This window comes from Mauremys mutica, chromosome 9 (genome assembly GCF_020497125.1).
Source record: "Mauremys mutica isolate MM-2020 ecotype Southern chromosome 9, ASM2049712v1, whole genome shotgun sequence".
Lineage (NCBI taxonomy): Eukaryota > Metazoa > Chordata > Testudines > Geoemydidae > Mauremys > Mauremys mutica.
The window spans coordinates 91,805,899-91,828,454 of record NC_059080.1 but is presented as its reverse complement, the minus strand read 5'-3'; the positions used below and the strand labels follow the sequence as shown (position 1 = coordinate 91,828,454).

General features: G+C 39.8%; 1 protein-coding gene across 2 annotated transcripts in view; it reads right to left on the bottom strand.

The window, feature by feature from the left end:
- Positions 1–22,556, bottom strand: part of NAALADL2 (N-acetylated alpha-linked acidic dipeptidase like 2) — a 907,975-nt gene that overhangs the window by 690,714 nt on the left and 194,705 nt on the right. For both annotated transcript variants that reach the window (XM_045031272.1, XM_045031273.1), the window contains exon 2: positions 13,163–13,253. The gene's annotated coding sequence lies outside the window, so the exon portion shown is untranslated. The remainder of the gene's footprint in view (positions 1–13,162; positions 13,254–22,556) is intronic.

Genomic DNA, 22,556 nt, shown 5'->3' with positions numbered 1-22,556 from the left:
AGGACACATTCCTCAGCAAGTGGAAATCTGTAATGGCTGTTAGCCAGGATGGGTAAGGAATGGTGTCCCTAGCCTCTGTTTGTCAGCTGCTGGAGTTGGATGGCAGGAGAGAGATCACTTGATCATTACCTGTTAGGGTCACTCCCTCTGGGGCACCTGGCATTGGCCACTGTCAGTAGACAGGATACTAAGCTAGATGGACCTTTGGTCTGACCCATTACGGCCCTTTTTATGTTCTTAGCCAGCCAGAGGTGCCTACTTTTTTCTGCTCTCCACATTCCAGTTCCCTGGTCCACAAAACAGGGATAATAATACTGGCTTCAGTAACACAAGTTTAGTTATGTTGCTGAACAAAGACACTGGCATTGAAGGTGAAGTGATGAACAGAGCAGTAACGAACTCATTTTCAGTCCATAGCAAGAAAGAAAACAAATATTTACTCCCCCCACCCGTTAATTTGGCCTTGAGTCAAAATATTAGGATTAGGCAAATTTAATTTGTGTACAACAAGTTTAAACGACCAATGTATGCGAGATGATACTTTCTTAGTTGCAGGCTCAGAAAACATCCCTTTAGATCTAGTATAAAGGGAAATGAAAAAAAGGGATTTTGCTGCCTTTCAATACACCCCATCATTTATAATGGTGATGAATTGCAAGAATTTATTTTTCTGCAAGATTATATTTTTACTCTAAAATCTTTGCACCGCTAATTTCCACCAACCCTCATCTCGGTGAACATGTAGTCGTCATCAAAAGCTTGAAATCAAAGGATAAACTGAATGATGAAAGCAAGCAGGCTTAAAAAAAAAACCCAAGGGGCTGAAAAGTGCTTTTCTAATATTTGTTGGCAAGAGAACTAAAATGCTTATAAATGCCAACTAATGCTGAACTTTATCTTGCACAACTAAGAACAAAAGCTCACTGCTCTGAAAACCACACTGAGAAGGTTGAAGTGTAAAAACCTTGGTGAAATGAAATCAAAGGCTTTTCCTCTTTTTAAAATCTATTTTTATCACTTTATTCCCTACACCCTTTTTCTCTCTTACAGAGTGTGCTTCTTAAAAACACTAGAATGTGCAACCACTGGAATTCTGACCTAGCAAGAGCCTAGGCTGCGGTGGCAAATACAGAGTATAAAACACATAAAGTGTATTATAAGGGGAGACTTTCAAGTCAATGGGACTTGTGCTCCTAATTCCTTTAGAAACTTTTGGAAATTTACCCCATAAAGTATATATGAGGTGGATAGAATCCTTCCATTGGAAAGAGTTAACAACTTCTACAGATCACCCTGCCCTGTAGCAGCAAATGAGGAATTTAGACAATCAATACTGTATTAACACTTTATTTCTCTTGATGGTAGCAGGGCACTCTGAACATACCAAGTCAGACTGTATCCTGTGGAGCAACAAAAGCTGGCAAATAGCTCCCAGGCTAAGAAGGATACTTCAGTGCCAGCCTAGGAGATAGTTTTGACTGACACCTGGTCCCTACACTGAGAGATCAGTTTTGATTAACAGTGTTAACTTAAGGAATGAAATTGGGGCCAATTCACTGCAGATGCCCTAGAGGGGGTATAGACACAGGGATCACCTTCTGGCTCCTTATCTTCCCAAAGAGAAGACAGGCAAGCGCTCCCCAAGTGCAGGGGAGGAGGTGCTGCCAGGAGCACTGAACAATCTGGAAAGGAGTATGCGAGACAGATTGGAGTCACGCCTGTAGCACTACCATCCCAGCACAATGGCATGCATGAGTGGCCTGTGCTCTGTCAATTGCAAGCTAAACCTTCTCTAAAGATTTAGGAAGGGTCACTGGTGAGCATGCTCTCCCAAGTACTCTTGCAGGGCACCTAATCTTTAGGCACTCTCTTTCCCCAAAACAGTATAGTTCTGACACTAGGAATCTTAACTGAGCCCTAAAGATTCAGGCCAACATTTTCATATGTGCACTAAATTTGAGTTCCCGGGGCCTGATCCTCCCCTCACTTACGATGGCGTACAGTCGATGAAATTACACCGGTGCAAGTGAAAAGTAAATCTTTTCCAAGGGACTGATTTACACATATGTTATGCACCTGCATTGGCATTAATGGCAGAGGCAGGTGTTCAGTGCCTTTCAAAAATCAGGCCTATGGCAGCTCAGAGGTTGGGCACCCAAAACTCAGGGTACCCAAAATTAGTTGACAGTTCTGAATATTATGGCCCTGGCATGCTGACAGGGATTACACTACTGTGTCCTGGAGCTGTTGCAGACCCAGCTGGAGGGTGTGTATATATATATATACACATACATACACACACACATACCACACACACACACACACACACATCCATATTTATGAAGCACTACATTTTGAGTTATACCCTGCTTTTACTATCTAAAATAAAGCATCCTCGGTCTGTCTCCACTTATTTCCTTTCCCAAATAGCCCACTGTTGGAGTCCAAATTTCCCAATGATGGTGGGAAAAAAATCATGTTAAAAACATGAATTTTGCAGAACTTGGGGGATCATAAAGAACACTAAGTTATTTGCTATTTCTTTTTTGCTCACTGTAGGTAGCAGGTTCAGATTTATTGAAAAACAAGGTGGTGTATTCCGCAGGGTGTAGTGTTACCTACCAATGGGGTAGGCTATAAACAATAAATAGAAAATGTATACAGTGTATAAGTTACTGTGGGTTGGCAGCAGTGAGAACTTTTATAAATAACATTTCGTGTAATACTTATGCCTCATCTCTCACCCACCAACCAGTTTATTAAGGAAACACAAACATCAGGTTGCCATGGGAACAAAACTGTTTGATGTGTTGCATCTCCCACAGATTCCAGGATTGTAGGAGCTGTGAATTCCTGCTGAGTTCCTGGTAAGCCTGACTAGAATGCACATGGAGTGTGACAGTTTAAACAGAATGGGCCAGATTCATCCACGGTGCTACCATGAAGTTATTTTTTCAGCCTTTAGAGGGCAATGTTAGCAAGTGTTTATACTGGCTCCTTTATCACCATCCATACCAAGAGAGAATCCTTGTGTCCTGCAACTCCTACTCTTCATTAAACGTAACCTTCTCCACTTCATGGCTTAAGCCTTCCCAAAAGAAGTTGGGGAAATCCCTCCCTAGAAGGAAGAGCCTACTGCTACGATTTCAGAGAGGAGGTCAGAAGAGAGCCACACTCAAACTCAAATGAATCCAAGGAGGTTAATTCAATTAGTGTACTGCCATAGGCCCTGAACTTGCACACATGGAAGTCAATCAGTTTTGCCATTGAATTAAATGGAACAAGATGAGGAAGAGAAAAAGCCCATAAACAGCAGACCCCTGTAACCATAATAGCCAGCTATTTACAACAGAAGGAACTGTCTCCTTTAACCCAAGTGTTACGAGTTTATGGTTTTGTTGCTGAAGGTCCCAGGTTTGATCCCGGCTGACAACTGATTTATATACCAGGCCACATTTCATTACATTTGTAACTCATCATCTCCCCCTTCCCAATTGCTTTTCAATTCAGGTTACCCATCACCTATTATTAAAAGAAATGCCACATTTTGGGGAACAAACGGTTAAATGTGATGGAGGTAGGAATTTGAGGTGCAAGGGAGAAAGACTGAAGAGCATTATTTTGATCTCGTTACTGCCATTTTGAAGAAAAGCAACAAAATTGTGAGTTAGACCACACTGGCTAATTTATGTCCTATGTAAACTACAGATGTTAATTCTGTCATCAGAGTGCCACACTTAATTAGGCCCCAGTGATTCACTGGCGCAAAATCTTATATATAGGGCATGATTTTTCTGAATCTGTGGCTTGACTTCTGCATACATTATTAAATTAATGTGACCCAACTGCACAAGGGATTTTTTAAAAAATGAATGCAGCCCCTGGCTGAAAGAATAATTACCATTGCAAAACTGTTAGATTACAAAGACCTTCAGAACTCATTCCTTTTAGCCTGGCTAAGAAACATTTATAAGGATTTAAAATGTACAGTCCTGAAGGTAGGGATAGGATGCCCATTTTTAAAACAAACATATCCCATATAGCTTATTCCTACAATGTGTGTGTTCTTAACCACTATACAAGATCAACTAGAATGTCTTGCATAGAGCATATCTGCTATGGAGTATCATTTCACACTATCCTTTCATGAATCTCTTTTAGGATTAAAGACTATATTCATGCATTATTCCTAAAACCAATCAATGTATATGTTCTAGAGGAAGTAAAGACACAAACCCATATCGTCTCCAACTAGAGAAAAGCTGACTTTTAGATCAGCACAGTTCTCCCATTCTGCTGAAATTTGCAATAAGGCATTATTTTCTCACTTCCAGGCACTATGCTGTATTTTGGAATCTCACAGCTACTTGCTCTGTATTTACTTAATACATAACTACTGTGTTTAAACGTATTTCTATAGATGTTTTAATTCAAAACCAACACTGAAAAGGAGATCTAAAATTCATCACACATGCCCCTTTCTGCCATTCATACTCCATGCATTTGTCTGATGTGCCTTAATCAATAAACTGTCTTAATATATCTGATAAGGTGGAAGCTAAGGCAAAGCAAACAGCACAGAGGCCAACTGCAAAAACAAAACATTTTTCACTGAGACATAAGCTATGTGTTCATAATTAAGGTAGGGAATCAGAATCCTTTCCAGGCCGCCAAATGTTGCTTACGGCACATACAAAGTTTTGCCATTCTAGGCCACTCTTTGCACATGCTCTATGTTGTAAAGTGCTAGGAGAAAAGTAAAAGCCCAGCAAAGGAATATCTGAATGTTACAGAATGAAGAAACCAATTTAAATATGCATTTAGCAGTAAGAATAGTTATTCCACTTCATGCCAGCTGTGACTTGCAAATAAAACATACTAGTTATATGCAGACACTTCTCAAGGAAATTGCCACATTAGTTGGATAGTTACCAGACATGCTAAAGGAAAGGCTTTGTCTTGTATGTGTATTTTTCACTCCTGTCTCTCTGTATAGCTGTTATAGCATAATGTAGTACTATAGTGCTATAATAGAGAAGTAGCACAATCTAGTGAACTGAGTAGGGTGACCAGATAGCAAGTGTGAAAAATCGCGACAGGGGTGGGGGTAAATAGGTGCCTATATAAGAAAAAGCCCCCCAAATCAGGACTGTCCCTATAAAATCAGGACATCTGGTCACCCTAGAACTGAGCATGATGCTAGGAACCCCTTCAGTTTTGCTCCTGCTGCATTGTGCAGTCTCAGATACACCCTTTGACTGCTCTGGGTCAGATTCTCAGGTGTGGCATGGCTACTTTGTTCCATACCTCAGGTGTAACTGTCCTAGGGAGGATCACCCAACACAAGTGTGATCTTCCCATAGCATAGAGATACCATATCTGCTCTCACACCATCCTTTTTCCCAGCTGCCAGCATAGCTAGAGAAAAGCAGCATGGCCAGGATATGCTACATCATGCTGACACCAATCTCTGACATTGTTTCCACCGCTTGTAGTTGTTTTAAGGTAGAGCAGCCCTGAGACTGCCAACTGCTGAGCTCAAAGATTTTATTCCTGAGTCACACACACACACACACACACACAAAAACCCCAACCCTCAGAACACCAAAAATCCATTTGAGTGGCCTGGCATAATGTCCTATACATGTTACAACAGAGCATAAAAGATGTACAAATACATACCAAAACAGGACAGGTAAAATATGCCTCATTAACCATAAAGTTGTATATTCACGCCCCAGTACTCAGTCAATTTCACTGTGAGCAAGGAGGGCAGGATTTGACACAGTCTAAACTCCCACTGAAGCCTGTAGCCACTGCTCGATAAAAGTGGCTTAAATGTTTTAAATTACCAGAACCTAACTTTCCACTCTACCATAACTGAGTTCCACCTGGGTGAAATGTAATGCCTTTTTGGAAGGGGCCACTCCTTTGTACTCCTACATGATGAATATGTTGGCTCCAAAAATGCCAATGTTGTAAGAAAAGCATATAGAGTGTGGAATGGAGTGGTGAAACACTAGAATGGCTTACCTAGGGAGGTGGTGGAATCTCCTTCCTTAGAGGTTTTTAAGGTCAGGCTTGACAAAGCCCTGGCTGGGATAATTTAGTTGCGAATTGGTCCTGCTTTGAGCAGGGGGTTGGACTAGATGACCTCCTGAGGTCCCTTCCAACCCTGATAGTCTATGATTCTATGAGCCTCTGGGTCTATGCTTCACAAATCCCGGTGAATGGGAATCCCTTGCACAGAGACAGCAGTTGGCAATTCCAGCCCACTGGGATGGAGCAGCACCATAATAGTGCTGCTTCCCCAGAGCTACTCCCTCAGACTCAATGGAGAATACCCACACAAACACCTGTTACTTTGGCATCATGTGGGTTTCCTGCATTGCACTTCGCAAGCCAGTTCTACTACATGCTTGAGGGAGCTTTTCAAAATTGCCTAAAGGATTTAGGAGGACAAGTCCCATGCTCCTAAATCCCTTGCACACTTCTGAAAATTCCACCTTCTGTGTTTATATGACATGACGATAGGACTCTCATTCACACAAGACTGAGTCAAAATAGTCTAGTTCAGTTTCATAAAAGAACAGCCAATGAAAGCGTTATAGCAGTTTCCGAGGATACAATGCCAGTTCCACAAATATTTTTGATAACAGGAAAGCACTAGGTTGTACACATTAGAGAAATACCATTCTATTATATTCCTGAGCAACAAAATTAGAATTAAGAAATGCTGACAACAGCCAGTTTCTTGTTCAATTACCATAGAGTCCCATTAAAAATGCTATATAGTTTTCAGTTACCTAACAGAGAAACTTTCTAGTTTGCTACAAGGTATAAAAACATAATTAGTAACTGAATTTCTGCACAAGAGGTTGTTATCCTCTGGACAATTGTGCTTGATGTTCCTTTGGAAACAGTCTCGCTCTGGTTTTTAGTGCTTTTGAACAGAATATGCTTTGTGATGCAGTGAGGAAAATCTTACATTGTTTAGCACTGCAGGGAGTCTCGCTACAATACAGATAAAAGTAGTGCTGTATAATGCATTCAGTTGGTATAAAACATACTAATTACTAACGTGGGTTCAAACCAAAAATGTGGGCCCAAATGCCCATGAAATTGAGTAAGTTTATTTCTCTTATTACTACTATTGATTCATGAAGGTGCTACTTTCATCTCCTTCAAATCTCTCCTCACAAACACAAACTGTACATCCAAACAATAATGACTAGACTGAGGGGCAGTCAGGGAGATGTTGGGTTTTTTTCTTTAATTCAGATGATTAATTATGCACACAGCTAGACTATGTAATTTATCTTATTACTGTTAGCCTCCTTCTCTAACCAGCCTCCTATTGCTTGTGAGGATACTTGCTTGCATCTTGTCTTAAATGAAAATGCAAACTCTTTGGGATACAGACTGTATTCATATCCATTAGTACAGGTACAATGTCTAGCATTGGGTCCCTGGGTACTACTACAGTAGTACAAATAAATAGATGAGATTATCTAACAATAGTCTAACTGGATTTTTAGTGGATGCCTAAGTCCCATTTTCAAAAGTGATCTTGATACTTAAGACTCTGATCCTCAAAGTAATTTGAGGTGCCTAACTCCCATTGAAATTATGCTATTTCCTCAGTCTACAAATATCAGCTATATACAAGGTACTTGCTGCACATAGCCATCTGCACTCACGAGCCATTCACATGTTTTCCCAATTACACTCAGTTATATAATTGAAGACAATCTTCTTGTGAAATAGGAATAAAGTTGCTAAACTCAATACGTAGCCTCAAAGTCTGTTACATTTAATCCGACTTGCAACGGAAATCACCGGGGCCGGATTTAGGGGCAGGCAACCCAGTCAACCGCCTGGGGTGCCAGGCTTGGGGTGCTGGTTTTTTCGTTAGCATAAGTAAATACAGATTTACAGATCCTAGTGTGCAAATGTATCGTCTTATATGACAGGGATAAATCATGCATGCAAATCGATCAAATTTGTGAAATGGGCTACAAATGCCATTAAAAATAAGGTATTCAAAATTTTAACAAATGAAGGGTGGGAGCACCAAAGACACTCCTCTCCTGGGGTGCCATCTGGTCTATGGCCATCCCTGGAAATCACCCTTGAACTCCCATGCTTGGCACTGTGAGCTGAATCTGGTGCTAACCACCAATGTATCTTCTATCTACAAAGATCTTCCAGAGAACAGCCATCAACACTCACAGACCATATTACATCTCCCTAATGAACCAAAGAACACAGACAATTAACAAACTAGAAGGGAAAGACACTTCTTGGGCTAATACTAACCCCCACTGTTCAAAACAATTCTCACTGAAAGAGCAACTCTGATAGCTTAAGCCAGTCAAGTCTCTTGTATTCCTTGTTCCACAAGATCAGGGACTGGATGAATTCACAGCCTGAGATGGTGTGACTAAAACATGGGAAACAAAAAGTAGATTTAAAATATAATATTTTACCTGCAGCACCATGTTCTGAGTCCCAGAGAATTCATTCTATTTAAGATCCAAAAGTCTCAGTTTATCGCTATTAGGCATTTAGCTAATTGGTGTTAATTCCCAGAGTGGTCTTCGACTAAGCCAGTAATGACTCCACCTTGAAGAGGCTACTACAGAGATCACAGTTCAAAGAAAGCTTAACCCTATGCTCCACTAACTTCTAAAGCCAGATGTTTCCTGAGTTTGCTATGTAATACTGATCCTTACCATCCCATCGCCAAATACACAGAATTCTCAAAAATCCAATGATAGTCCATGTCAGGTCTAGCAATGTAATCTCCCCTACTGAATGTGCTTATCAGCCTTAAAGCAAAACACCCTTAAGGAATACAGAGTGGTGAGTTCACAACATGCTGCCTCTTTTTTTAAATAACTACTGGATTTTCTGTCATTCCCCTTGCTTTTACAGAAGAGCGTGCAAAGAAAGATGGGCAACATATGAATCTAACTCATCTACCATTACATATTAAGATATTAAAATCCCAATGCACAAGTCAGTCTTCAACAGCTCTAGAGATGACTCAAACTGTTGCTGAATCTTCTGTTTATTCTTTGGGGCCTTCACCAGATCTTCCCCAGTTGCCAGGCAACTGTGATAATATTGTTAGGTTTATGGTAACAGCCATAATGCCTACTTTAAAAAAAAAAGATGATAACAATTATGTAAAATAAGATTACTTTCTTTGTGATCAAAAGTATCATCATTTTGAATATTAATGTCTAAAGTTCCTCAGTCAAACCACACAATTCATATAATTGCTGTAGAGAGGGCTCTGTTAAAAGTCAGCGTTAACAGCAATCCTTTAGAATATCTCTAAAGCATGTGTTATTAGATTCAATTATTTGAATTATTCCAAGTTCTGTACAGAGCAGCTGCAGGAAAAAGAAACGTGTACACGATCCTTCCATTTTATGTAAAGGATTGCTAGGAAAAAACACAGTTCAGGCACATCATGCTTGAAGCTTACTGTGCTTCTTTAAATAGGGCTCCTGGGTATTTTACAATATCTTCCATAAAATTTAAGATGTCCTGTATGGGGAGAAAACAGGTGATGCAAGATACATATATTGCAGGGAAACAACCCTACACTGGAAAGAGGAACTAGATGAAAAGAGAACTTCTGCACTTCTACAATTCTATGAAAAACATCTGATTTTATCACTGTATATACTTTAGCCACTGCACAACTCCATCTTGCTTTCTAGGGTGACCAGATGTCCCTATTTTATCGTGACAGTCCCAATTTTGGGGTCTTGTTCTTATATAGGCTCCTATTGCTCCCCACCCTCTGTCCCAATTTTTCACATTTGCTGTCTGGTCACCCTATTGCTTTCTGATGTGGGCATGCACATGGCTATCCTTGTCATAAAACTGGCTTCTGCTCACGTCCGTGCATGCAACAACAGTAACATCTTTACAAGCTAGAAGAGTGTATTGTGTGTGACACCAGGGTCAACGTCAAAGGGTGGATGGTTCAAGAGCCCACATTCCAAGGAAAAGAAACAGGAAGACTGTTCCTGCCTGCTATTCCAACCTTGAGAACTTAAAAGCCGAAGTAGAAATTCTCTTGTCGTTTCCAGAATCCAGTTATAGGACTTTTGTTATTTTTTCCACTAAGAACCTATGGCATGGAAATAGGGATTTCATGTGTACAATTTTATCTACATTTATTTTGTTACATCAAACAATCGGAGGCACATACAGTGGATGACTAGTCACAATTTCTACAGTCTTAAATCTGAGATACTGCAGCTGTTTCCCATTAAAGTACATAGGGAAACTGCTGCATCTCAGGACTTGTCTAGATTACCCGCTAGATTCACAGGTAGCGATCGATCCAGTGGGGGTCAATTTATCACATCTAGTCTAGGCATGATAAATCGACTGCCGAGTGCTCTCCTGTTGACTCCAGTACTCCACCAGGATGAGAGGTGCAGGCGGAGTCGACAGGAGAGCGTCGGCCATCCACTTACCGCAGTGAAGACACCGCGGTAAGTAGATCTAAGTACGTCAACTTCAGCTATGTTATTTACGTAGCTGAAGCCGGGTAACTTAGATCGATCCCCCGCCCCACACACACACACACCTAGTGTAGGCCAGCCCTCAGCTATTACTCTGTGGTAACCACTGGCAAATAATGAATACTTAAATGGCAACCACAATAATTCCCTCAATATATTTTAGTGAAAGTTCCAGTGTCACAAGATTTCACCATTATAAGTTCCTTCCAACTCCCTTCATCAGCAATTTATTAAAGCTTTTTAAAATTATCTTTTTATACACCTTTGTCCAATGACCGCAATTTAGGTAAATACAGTGCTCACAACAGCTTCCCCAGCAGTTACCTACCAGTAATATATGAATAACTGTGGTATTTCCCAGACAGCTCAGATACTGTATCTGTCATTAACTACAGTGTTTTAAGTACCAACCTCTGCATATTAACTGTAAAATATTTTTAACTCTTGTAATGGTCTATGAGGGATATTCCCCATTTGATGAGTGTTCAACTCCCATTATTGCTGAAAGAAGGACAGGTCAGCCCGTTACATAGTGGTATGACCATGAGGAAGAACAAATCAGTTACAACAGAAGAAGGCAGGTGATAGGATATTTGTTTTGCAGTCCCACCTTAAAGAGCTGAGGTTAGCCTTGTACCCTCATCAAGAGGAGAATTCACCAATTTTTAAGTGTTATTAAAAACCTGATCAGGGTCTCCATACTCAGCCAAAACGTCTATTAGACTTGATCAGGCTCTAAGTAACTATCTGGCTCTAAATATCAAGAGACAGGTCTGAACCAAAACCAGGCAGCCGAACACTTTTGAATTTTTGGGATGTTCAAAATTCAAACTGTCATCCGGATCACAGTTCTGAGGCACGATCCAATATCTGTTAATAATAGGGGATGAATATGGCTCCCAGGTAAATCTGAGAATTAGGGAGAACAGCCTACATATTAATATTCAGCTGTTTAAAGTTTGGGGAAAGGTTAAATAAATTGTACTTGCAAATTAGAACTGGATTCTTGCTTCCCCTAATCTTCAGTTCCCATGCATGCCACGCTACTGAGATCCAAAGGCTTTACTAATTGAAGAATACTCATTTTGCATGATTTGAGAGAGAGAGAGAGAGAGAGAGCAAATTAAATTATGCTTAAGGTCAGTGCTCAGTATATGTAACACTGAGAATAGTTACCTATAGAATATAGCTAAGTAAGAAAGAGCTTGCAAAGTTATTATGTGATACATTTTCATGATTTCCCTTGTGCAGTGACATAGGCCTGCCACACTTTGCCATAAAACAGATAGTAAACTAAGCAATAATTATGAGGATTGGGGCAGAATACAAAGATACTGACTCAACTCATAATGTTTTAGGGCTAGTGTATTAGATGTGAGAAATGCGAGTGAATAATGGTCAGGAAAAAAAGAACAGTAAAATGTACAACATGATAAAGCCTGCATTCCCTTAAGATATTTAATTGTTACCCTTATTTTTAACACTTTTCTCTTTTTTGCACCATAAAAAACAAACATAAAGCTTACTTTGTTTTAAACACACTTAAAAGATAAAACAACGAGGAGTCCTTGTGGCACCTTAGAGACTAATAAATGTATTTGGGCATAAGCTTTTGTGGGCTAAAACCCACTTCATCAGATGCATGGAGTGAAAAATACAGTAAGCAGTATATATATGAAACGATGGCCACAAGGACTCCACAAGGACAAGGACTCCTGGTTGCTTTTGCTGATACAGAGTAACACGGCTACCACTCTTAAAAGATAAAGCAGTTTGGGGTGATTGTGTTTTTGTTTGTTTTGTTTTTAAGAACATAGCAACACTGTTTCAGTGTTGTAAGCAGGACACGGAAAGTAATTCTTCCATTCTACTGAGCTCTGATAAGGCCTCAGCTGGAGTATTGTGTCCAGTTCTGGACACCTCGCTTTGGGAAAGATGTAGACAAATAGGAGAAGCCCAGTAGAGGGCAAAATAAATGATTACGAGTATAGAAAATGACTTACAAGGAAAAATTGAAAACATTGGGTTTCTTTAGTCTGAGGAAGAGAAGACTGGGGGAGGGAGGCATGAAAATCTTCAAGTACGTAAAAGGTCATTATAAAGAGGAGAGTGATTTTTTTCCCCCTAACCACTGAGGACAGATTCAGTAGTAATAAGCTTAAATTTCAGCAAGGGAGATTTAGATTAGCTATTAGGAAAAACTTCTTGTCAGGGTAGTTAAACACTGGAAGAAATTCCCTAGGGAGGTTGTGGGATTCCTGTCACTGGAGGTTTTTAAGAACAGGTTAGACAAACACCTGTCAGAGATGATCTAGATAATACTTAATCCTGCCTCACTGTAGCGGGTATGGACCAGATGACTTATCAGGGTCTCTTCCTGTCCTACATTTATATTATTCTATATTTCAGAAGCTTGGGAGAATTGCAATTGCAACATGGCTTTAAATTATTTATCTTCTGCTGCCTTAATAATGCAAACTTCTCATTCAGTTCTAGTGATCTGTCTTTCAAATACATTTTTCTCCTTAGCACAATGGCAAAGTGAAAGTAAATAGTTACCATAAAACAAAAAGTTAGAAGCGACATGCAGTATAACAAGTTGTTTCACATACCTTAAAGCCTAGACAGCAAGGGTCACTGTTTGCAGACACCTTTTCATGAAGGCATATTTCTAGTCTTGAGTAACAATCTCTAGATTAATCGCTGAAAAGGAAGAAATCATTCTATTACATTTCACGACAAATTTCATAAGGAAATCCAAGAAATTGGAGACGGTTCAGGTAACAGTCTTGGGAATAATAAAAAGATTAGAAAACCTGCCTTATAGTGATGACAACGTGCTCAATATATTTAGCTCAACAAAGAGACGGTTATGAGGTGACTTGATAACAGTCTATTAGTAACAATATGAAGAACAAATATTTGATAATGGGCTCTTATACCTTTCAGAGAAAAGGTATTACAAGATCCCATGGCTGGAAGTTGAAGCAAGACAGGTTCAGACTCAAAACGAGGCATACATTTTTAACACTGAAGAGGATTCACCACTCGAACACTTTACAAAGGGTTATGGTGGATTCTCCAAGATGGCAATTTTTAAATCAAGCTTGGATTTTTTTCTTTTTTAAAAAAAAGATCTGCTCTAGGAATTATTTTAGGGAAGTTCTATGGTCTTGGAATCCATGAATCTAGTTACCATTATACAATAGTATTTAGAAACAAACAAACAAAAGATGCTGTTTCCTTGATATCCAAAACCCCTCTCAAGATACATTTATGAAGGCTTTGTTACTCCTTTTCAAATGGTTTGCATTTAAACAAAGAGTTTTCACTCTACCTGAAGAATTTAGAGCTAATTTTTATTAAAAAACAAACAAACAAAAACCTTCTATCCAGCATGATCTAATAAATAGGACCCTGGGTTAAGAGGCAAAGAGGTAGGTTCCACTCCTAGCTCTGTTATTAACCTGCTAAAGAAAACTGGGCAATCTCTCGGTGCCTTGTTTATCCCATCAATGAAATAAAGACAAAACTACTTATCTTCCTACACTGGGCACTTGAGACTTCCTATCACATCAGGCAGAGGACCATGCCTGGCACTTAATCTGACATGGTTAATAGCATTCCCTTTCATTTGTGCTGGACCACAACAACTTTGTATTCCCTGCTGCATATCACATATGGACTTGCAGGATCAAGAACTCCCTGCACACCAAAAAAACAAACAACCCACATTTTGTTCACTAAAATCTAATGTAGAACCCTTTTTCCCCTACAAGCAGGATGAGACTTGTTTAATACATGAGAGAGGAAACCATAGCTGTGTGGACATCCAGGTGTTCTCACGTCAGATCAAACTGTCTATATTTATTTCACAGACCATTAATCAGGATATAAAACATTGCAATCACTTTTGGTTGATTACTTCTTTATTATTAAGTGTTGCTTTGCTAAAAGAGCATTTCTTAAATAATCTAGCACGTCAGCAATACACCTCTCACTCCAATTCCACAGCCAGCTCTGAGTACTAAACATTTATTCTCTAACTAAAATATTTCACACATTCAAATTTAAAATTAATTATAAATGCAATCTGTCATCTGTAGCTCACCAATCTCCCCCTCCCGCTCCCATTCCAGTTCTCTGGAATGTGGGAATGTGGGATTCCATACTCCTCCACTGGCCAACCTTGTCACAACCTGTGCATTGAAATAAAAAACAGCCTCCCACCCCCATCGTGTGAAATATAAGAGCATTTATTTAATTGTTTCTCAAACACATCACACACAAAAGCAAAATGTCTCACTCAGTAATGAGAAGGCAGGTTGGTGCAAACTTAAACAGAGCTGCTACTTGTCCTGCAGGATCTTGGTACTGATGTACTAACTGTAAACTAATACAAAGATACTACAGATAATAAAGTAATCCCGCTGCTGCTACACAATCACTGGCAGTGTAATATGCATTAAATTAGAAAGAAGGATCGATAATAACTGAGAGGTGCTTATTATAATCCACTGAAAACACAGGAGCATGCTGGTAATCAAAAGGCTGTATTAGAAAGAAGGACAGTATCACCTCCTTCCAAGGTCTGCCTTTGAAATTCACATTGGGAATCCATAAAACCATCAGAAATGCTCAATTTTAATTGCAAAGGCTTCAAACATCACCAAGCAAAAGAAAGAAATAATGCAATAAAACGGTATGACTGCAATGTGGGCCCATGAAAATTGAACGATTTGTACAACTGTATTGCTAGAACATAATAACTATGTTTAGCAGTCACACTAGAATCAAATATTCTGCCCATTGGAAAAAAAAAAAGAGAATAGAAAAGGATGAGGATCTCTAGATATGCTAGGACTGTAGTCAAAAAGTCAAAGGGGAGCCTGGTTTTAAATAAAAGAACCAAAGCTGTAAGGTTCATAGGAGCACCTAGTGCCAAGTTTAGCAGCCCCCTGGACAGCGCCTTGGGAGGTAGGGCATTTTACAGCTAGGGAACTGAGGCCCAGAGAAATTAAGTGACTAAACCAAACCACATAGGAAGTCTGTAGTGGAACATGGAACTAAACCCAGTGCTAGAGTCCTAGCACAGCCCCCTAACCAACAGTCCATCCTTTCCCCTTAGCTAGTGTAGCATTTGCTTTGCACTGAAAAAGCCGAAGATGAAGGAGTCAAGTGCAGTAGCAGAAAGCCAAGCAGCCCATCAGTCACAGTGCATCTTCACGACAAGGGACTCAGCCTGGCAAGCCAGACAATAAAACAAAACACTGCTGCCTTCAAAGAAGAGAAAGAAACAGCATTAGCTCCATAGTTAAGCCATATTTTGCCCTTCAAAGTACAGACAGAAAGATAATTAAGGTGACAATGAATATCAAAGCCGCAGAAGTTTAACACAATGAAGCAAATGATATTTCATTTTGGGGAAAAATAATTCCCTGACAGCCACAAACACATATTGTACTTTTTTTTTCTTAAAAATAAGAGACTTTGAAATGATAATGTCTGTAGTGGTGCATATTACACTCATTACTTATTGGGCCTGATACAAAAGCAGCCCTTTCCCTGGGCCATCAATAGGTATGTTTGCTCAGATAAAAGCTTCACTTTAGCAAAGCAGTTTATCGGTCTTACAGTTTTATTGCTTAAAAGATGAATTATAAGATTAAATCCACCTTACTGCTAAGCCCTAGAGAGAGCCACATTATAAATATCTCATAAGAGGTTAGGGGTTTGGACATTAATAGTCGATATTAGAAATCTGAGACAGGCATTCCAAAAAGGCATTACCGGTAATGGGGCTTACACCCACGCATCAAAGGAGAACAGCCACTAAGTTATGGGGCTAGTCAGGTAGGATACATATTTTTGTAAGAAAACCAGCACTAACCAACTATTAAATAGGAGTATGTTCTAAATCAAGGGTTCTCAAACTTCATTATACCACGACTATCTTCTGACAGCAAAAATTACTACATGACCCCGGGAGGGAGGACAGAAACCTGAACCCGCCCAAGTCCCGCCACTGGGGTGGGGGTGGGGGGGCAAAACCAAAGCCCAAGGGCTTTAGCCCCAGGCAGGGGGCCCATAACCTGAGCTCCAACACCCAGGGCCAAGCGGTGGGGCTCAGGCTTTGGCTTTTTGCCTTGGGCGGTCGGGCTCGGGCTTCAGCCTTGGGCCCCAGCAAGTCTAACGCCACCCCTGGTGACCCCATTAAAACAGGGATGCAACCCACTTTGGGGGCCCAACCCACAGTTTGAGAACTGCTGTTCTAAATAATTTTCTGGCATACATACGCTTAGAAGAAATAAAAAACAATTAGGTCCAATCAGCCTATGACAAAGAAATCAAATTAAACTAAACCCCCATTTTGCAAAGGTTTAACCATGTGTGTAACTTTGCTTGTGTGAATAGTCTTGCTTAGGTCAATAGAAATACTCATATCAGTAAATATATTCATATGCTTAAGTGCTTGAAGTGCCAGGGAGCTAAGATTTCATTGGAACTAAAAGAATTAACAGGATGGAAGGTGAATTGTAAAGTCCACAACCTCTTTGACCACAAACAGGGTAAGGTTCTTTTCTCACTTCAGTTGTGCCGTGGACTCATTCTGTATTTGGGTAAGTCACTTCATCGGTTTAAGTTTCTCCATTTTTACAATGGGGACAACTCTACGTAACCTCAGAAGTCCCTCAGACATATTTAATTAATCTTATGGAAAGTTTAAGAGATCCTTAATGAAAGATGCTAATGTGTTATTAATATAAAACTAAATCTCCTCACAGATTGAGGAGGTAGTTTGAGGCTGCATGGTCTAGTGGATAGGGCACTGGGCTGAGACAAGTTCACCTCTGTGCTTCGGTTTTCCATCCTTTCTCTATCTTGTCCATTCACGCTAAAGTAGAACTGATTCAAAATTTTAATTCCTAAGGTTTTCCTGATGACAACTATAGCTTTGTCAAAACCAAAATGTGTCACAGGAAAACATCCTTTCTGACAAAAACCCTTAGGTTTGCTGCAGGAAGTTTTGAAACAAGAATATTTGGTTCCCAACCGCCACTTGGAAAACCAATTTACAAGGAAACTATGATTTTTAATTCAAAATATCTTGCCAGAGAAAAATAAATCTGCTTTTTGGGGGCAGGGATTCTCTCTTACTGTGTATTGGAACAATCTCTAATACCATGAGGCCGCAGTGTTGGTTGGGACCAATACAGAGCTACTGTACTACAAATAATAATATAATTTTGCACTTGGGAAAATGTCAGACTAAGAGTTTTAAACAGTGCAAATGTGATTCAACAATATTCGCTCTAGGTTTGCCTTTTCATCTGATTTCACAGGTAGCTAACGGCTGCTTTGCCTCTGATTAAAATAATTTAACTACTAATAAAAATCATTAAGCTTATTAGAGCAATTTTTTTGTTTGGTCTTGGAGATCCTTATCCTTCACTCAGAAGTACCATGATGAGCGCAGTATAAATGGCAAGGTGAAGGATGAGAAGTTAGGACTTCTGGCAAGCATAACATTTTACAACTCTAGGGGTCTAGTAGCAGGATCTTGGGAATCCTCCAATATTAAGCTTTATTTTAATATACACTGTGCAGTCTGTTGCATTCAGAGCAGAATGTGTTCTGATGCTGTGAACTGTATTCCCCAAGGATTCCCTAAAGCTGTCTCTGATATTCACTGGTTTTGTAAAGCTTAAGTACTAAAGATAATGTGCCACAAATGCACAAGAAGCACGCAGCTCTGCTTTGCCCACCTATCACCCTGGCAGCTCTCTCACGGGCTCTCTCTTGCATCTCTGCATGCTGTTTCACACAGTGAAATTACTGATTACCAAACAGTTGGAGCGGGCAGTTTCCTGCAGACCCCTACGTGCGATCAGGGATGCAAAGCCTCTGCTAAAGGCACTTCCGTTACACAAACAAATATTTGCAATGTGCAGATCTGGCTGTGAGTGGCTTGTTTGCAGCAGGGGTGAAAGTAACTTAAAGGACTTACTGGTACGCCGGAGTTCTGAGTGGGGGTGTGGCCTCAACCAGAAGAGGCGGGGCATTTCAAAATTTAAAGGGCCTGGGAATCCCTGCAGTTGCAGGAACTCCGGGCCCTTTAAATCCCCACCCGAGCCTGGCTGCCAGAGCTCCGACGGTGATTTAAAGGGCCCAGGCTCCCCGCAGCAGCTGGAGCCCTGGGCCCTTTAAATCACCACCGGAGAAGCCGGTCCAGTCCGGCACGGCATACCAGCTGTTACCGGTATGCTGTACCGGACCGGACCAGCTTACTTTCACCTCTGGATTGCAGTAACTTGCAGAATCACACTCTCTCTTATACGTGGTTAGAGCTCAGCCAACAGCTAGCCTCATATCTTAGGCCACATCTACAGTACAAAGTTCAGTTGACATAAGTTACCGACGAATTCGTATATTGCACCAAGCACATGTGTAAGTCACACATATACTTAGAGAGAGAGATTAAGGAGTTTACTCAACAGCCACAACTAACCGCCGGTTAGCTTTTTAGCTCACGCAGTAGAGGCTCAGGAAATAAGCTCCAGAGATCCCAGATTCAATCCTGCCTGCCAACGACCGGGGTCTGTCAGTGTTACACATGCACACTTGCCTGCTTGTGTCAGTGTAACATCAATGTTCAAGCATGGTGCACCACAGGTAGGTATCCCAGTGTGTCCTGTGCGGTGCCTTTGGGGACATTTTCACAGTACTTTGAGGGATAGTAGGAAGTCACCCTTGGATTTCTAGGAATTAGGGGTCAAATCCCCATTTATGCCACCTTCTGCATCACATAACACTTTTCACATCCCATCATTTTTGTGCAATTTTTAAAACTTCTATAGCCCAGCGCTGAACTTTTCAGTGTCCTCCCTCTCTCTGACAGAAGCACGGAGCCTGAAGAGCTGAGCACAATTCTCTTGTGTGTTGCTAATATAGGATACATGATTCTCCAGTATTTGTACAATCAGGATTGTGATGAGGATGATGTGGAGATTGTTGAGCACATTAACTGCACAGTGAAAAAACAATGCTAGGTTGCTGCTGGCATTCCTGGAGCAGCACCGCACTATGCAAGAAACGAGCATGGACTCATGGGATTGCATCATAATGCAGCTTTGGGACAACAAGCAAGGATAGCAGAACTTTCAGATGTGCAATGTCGCATTTCTTGGGCTGTGAGCTGAGCTTATCCTGACCTTCTGCATAGCGGGAAAAGGACCAGGAGGAGCAGCAGCAAGTGCATGAAAACATAATGAGTTTGCTCAGTCAGCAAACCCAAATGTTGCAGGCCCGCAACAGTTTTTCTGTGGTGATGTTGAAGGTCAAACAACTTTCTTTTCACATGTGTCAAAGGGGAAAAGCGTTGTCAAGTTTTTCAAACAAACACACACCAGCAATAATTTTTCAACATCTTTGAGTACAGCAGTTAATTTCATCCACAATGAGTAAACGTTGTTGTAGTCAATGTGCATCTTCTTCTATTAAATGTCTCAAAGATCTTCAAATATGCAGGAAGGCTCATCAGTCAGCTACTGTTGAAGAGATGACGACCAGATGTTGCCCCTGAGTGAACCACAAGGACATTCTCGATGACAATGTCTTTTGGATTCAAGTGTCAAAATTCATCTCACGGTTGAGCCCATACCTCAGTTCATTCAGAATATGGAAATGATAGTTCTGTATTGTCCGGTCTGATGCCAAGAACAAGTTCCTGAACATAAAGGAAAACTTATTTGTGGGTCTACTGAACTCAGTTCACTTACAAAAGCTGAAGAGAAAAAGATAATTGACAAAATAATATTGGGAGGAGGAAGAGAGGAGGAAATCAAGAGATCACTCCTGCAGATATTGTTGCCTGCCTTCTTGATCCATGCTTTCAAGGCCAAGACATTTCTGATGATGAATTAAATTTGTTTGTTACCTTATAGTGGCTCCTGAAATTTTAAAGGATATAGAAACAAAAAATTCTGACAAACGACACATAAAGCAAGAAGCAGCCCATTCAGTAGTAAAACAATGTGGAATGCAATCCCAGCAGTTGATTCAAATCAGTTTGCTCCTTTGTCAAGGTGGAAAGGGTTGTGTTCTCCTTGCACTCCAGGTACAGTAGCAGAAATTCTGTTAACACTTCTGTGTACTACTGCATGCATGGAACAAAACTGGTTGGTTTGGGGAATCATCCATTCAGAAACCAGAAGTAGACTGAAGACCTCTAACTCCTCTGCTGGCAAACGGGTGACCATGTATCACAATTTAAGATTAAATGAGAAAGTGGTAGATGAAGAATGGACTCAATATTCATCAGATGAAGAGGAAAAAGGAGATACCGATGAATTTCACAATGGCAACAAAGACATAGGTAAAGCACTTAAAGCTGATAAAGAAAAAGATGATACTGAAAAGCAACATGCTTGAAAAATTTGGCTCGCTGCCTTCCCAACATAAGTGCCTTTAAAAATGACTTTTTTCCCTTTATAGTTGCAATGTGTTTGTTTTATTTCTGTTTAATTTCATTTCTCTTTCCTTTGGTAACTGTTCAGTCTCGAATAGCATTCACATTTAAATGCTAACCTAACATTGTTAAAAAAGTAATTTTTTTTTAAACTTCATTTCACGTTTTTCTGAGTTAAAATAACTTGATTAAGTAAAACTTGGATTTTGTAAGTAGGCGTAAGTAAACTCAGCCTTTTAGAGACCATAAAGTCTTACTCTTTTTTGTTACTGTTCTAATAAATTACTGCTTTAAAAACATTTGATTTTTAAAAAAAACAACACTTTATTTGACAATATTTGACTAATTATTTTCAGACCAGTCACGTTTCCAACCCTACTCCTACATGACACAGGCCTTAGAATTTCATTCAAGTATCTCTGAAACATGGACCCAGTAATATCTTTGAGATTTGCTCTCCTCCTCCTATTCCACTGAGCTCAACAGATCTGGAAAGAGTCCAGTTAACCTCACACCTTTCCCTTACTCATGTTCTTCAAGAGACAATGAACTGCAGTTAACCACACTAAGCAGGCCAGTTTGTTGTTTAAACATAGCCAAGTTATCAACAGGACACAGAAAAATGCTGCTAGAAGCAGCTTCTTATAGGCAATATGGAAATCCCCAAAGAACAGCCAAAATACAGTAGGAAATGAGCGGATTGACTCCACGCAAAACAGTGAGTTTGATATGGCACCACTAGGAGCCTTTCCCCAAATAAAGGGGGAAATAGCTCACATGGTATGTATCTGTCCCCTGATTGGATAAGCATACCTTTTAGGATCAGATTTCCAGTGCAAATATTTTCAACTAAATAATTTGCAATATTGGCTAAAAACTAAAGCTGGTTAAAAAATTTTAAACAAAAGAGATTGTGGGGAAAATTGATTTTTTCCTTATTTTTTTTTTAAATCTGAACATTTTCAATTAAATTTTCAGAATTTTAAAAATATTTCTATTGTTAGATCAAAAGGGAAAGTGAATTTTTCTTTTGTTTTTGTAGGAAAGGAGAAAGGAAAAGTGGGGGGGAAGTGTTAGGGAAAGAGAAAACAAAAAATGAACAAAAATTAGAAGAAATATTTTTAATAAAATTATTTGTGAAGATTTTTGAATCAATGAAAACTCATTTCTTTTTAAAATCTGTAGAATGAAAACTTACTCAAGTTTTTTGTTGATCCCCCCCTTCTTTTCAACCAGTTCTACTTAAAATTCACTTATGCCACAATCATGCCTGTAATTTAAACTTATTTGCCAAAATTCTTACAGAAAGCAAATAGAAAGGAAGAACAAATACAACCTATGTGATTTCTGTATATAGTCATGAAAGCTTTTTCAAGTATTCTCCCACCACTAGTTAGACACTACAATTATCCATGTTTCTTATGGATTTTTAATGGATCCAATATAGATCTAAAATCTCACTAAATAAATCTCCCCGTGTTCTCTTTTACTGTGCAGCACACAGGAAAGCAAGACTGCACAAAAACTGATTGATGATG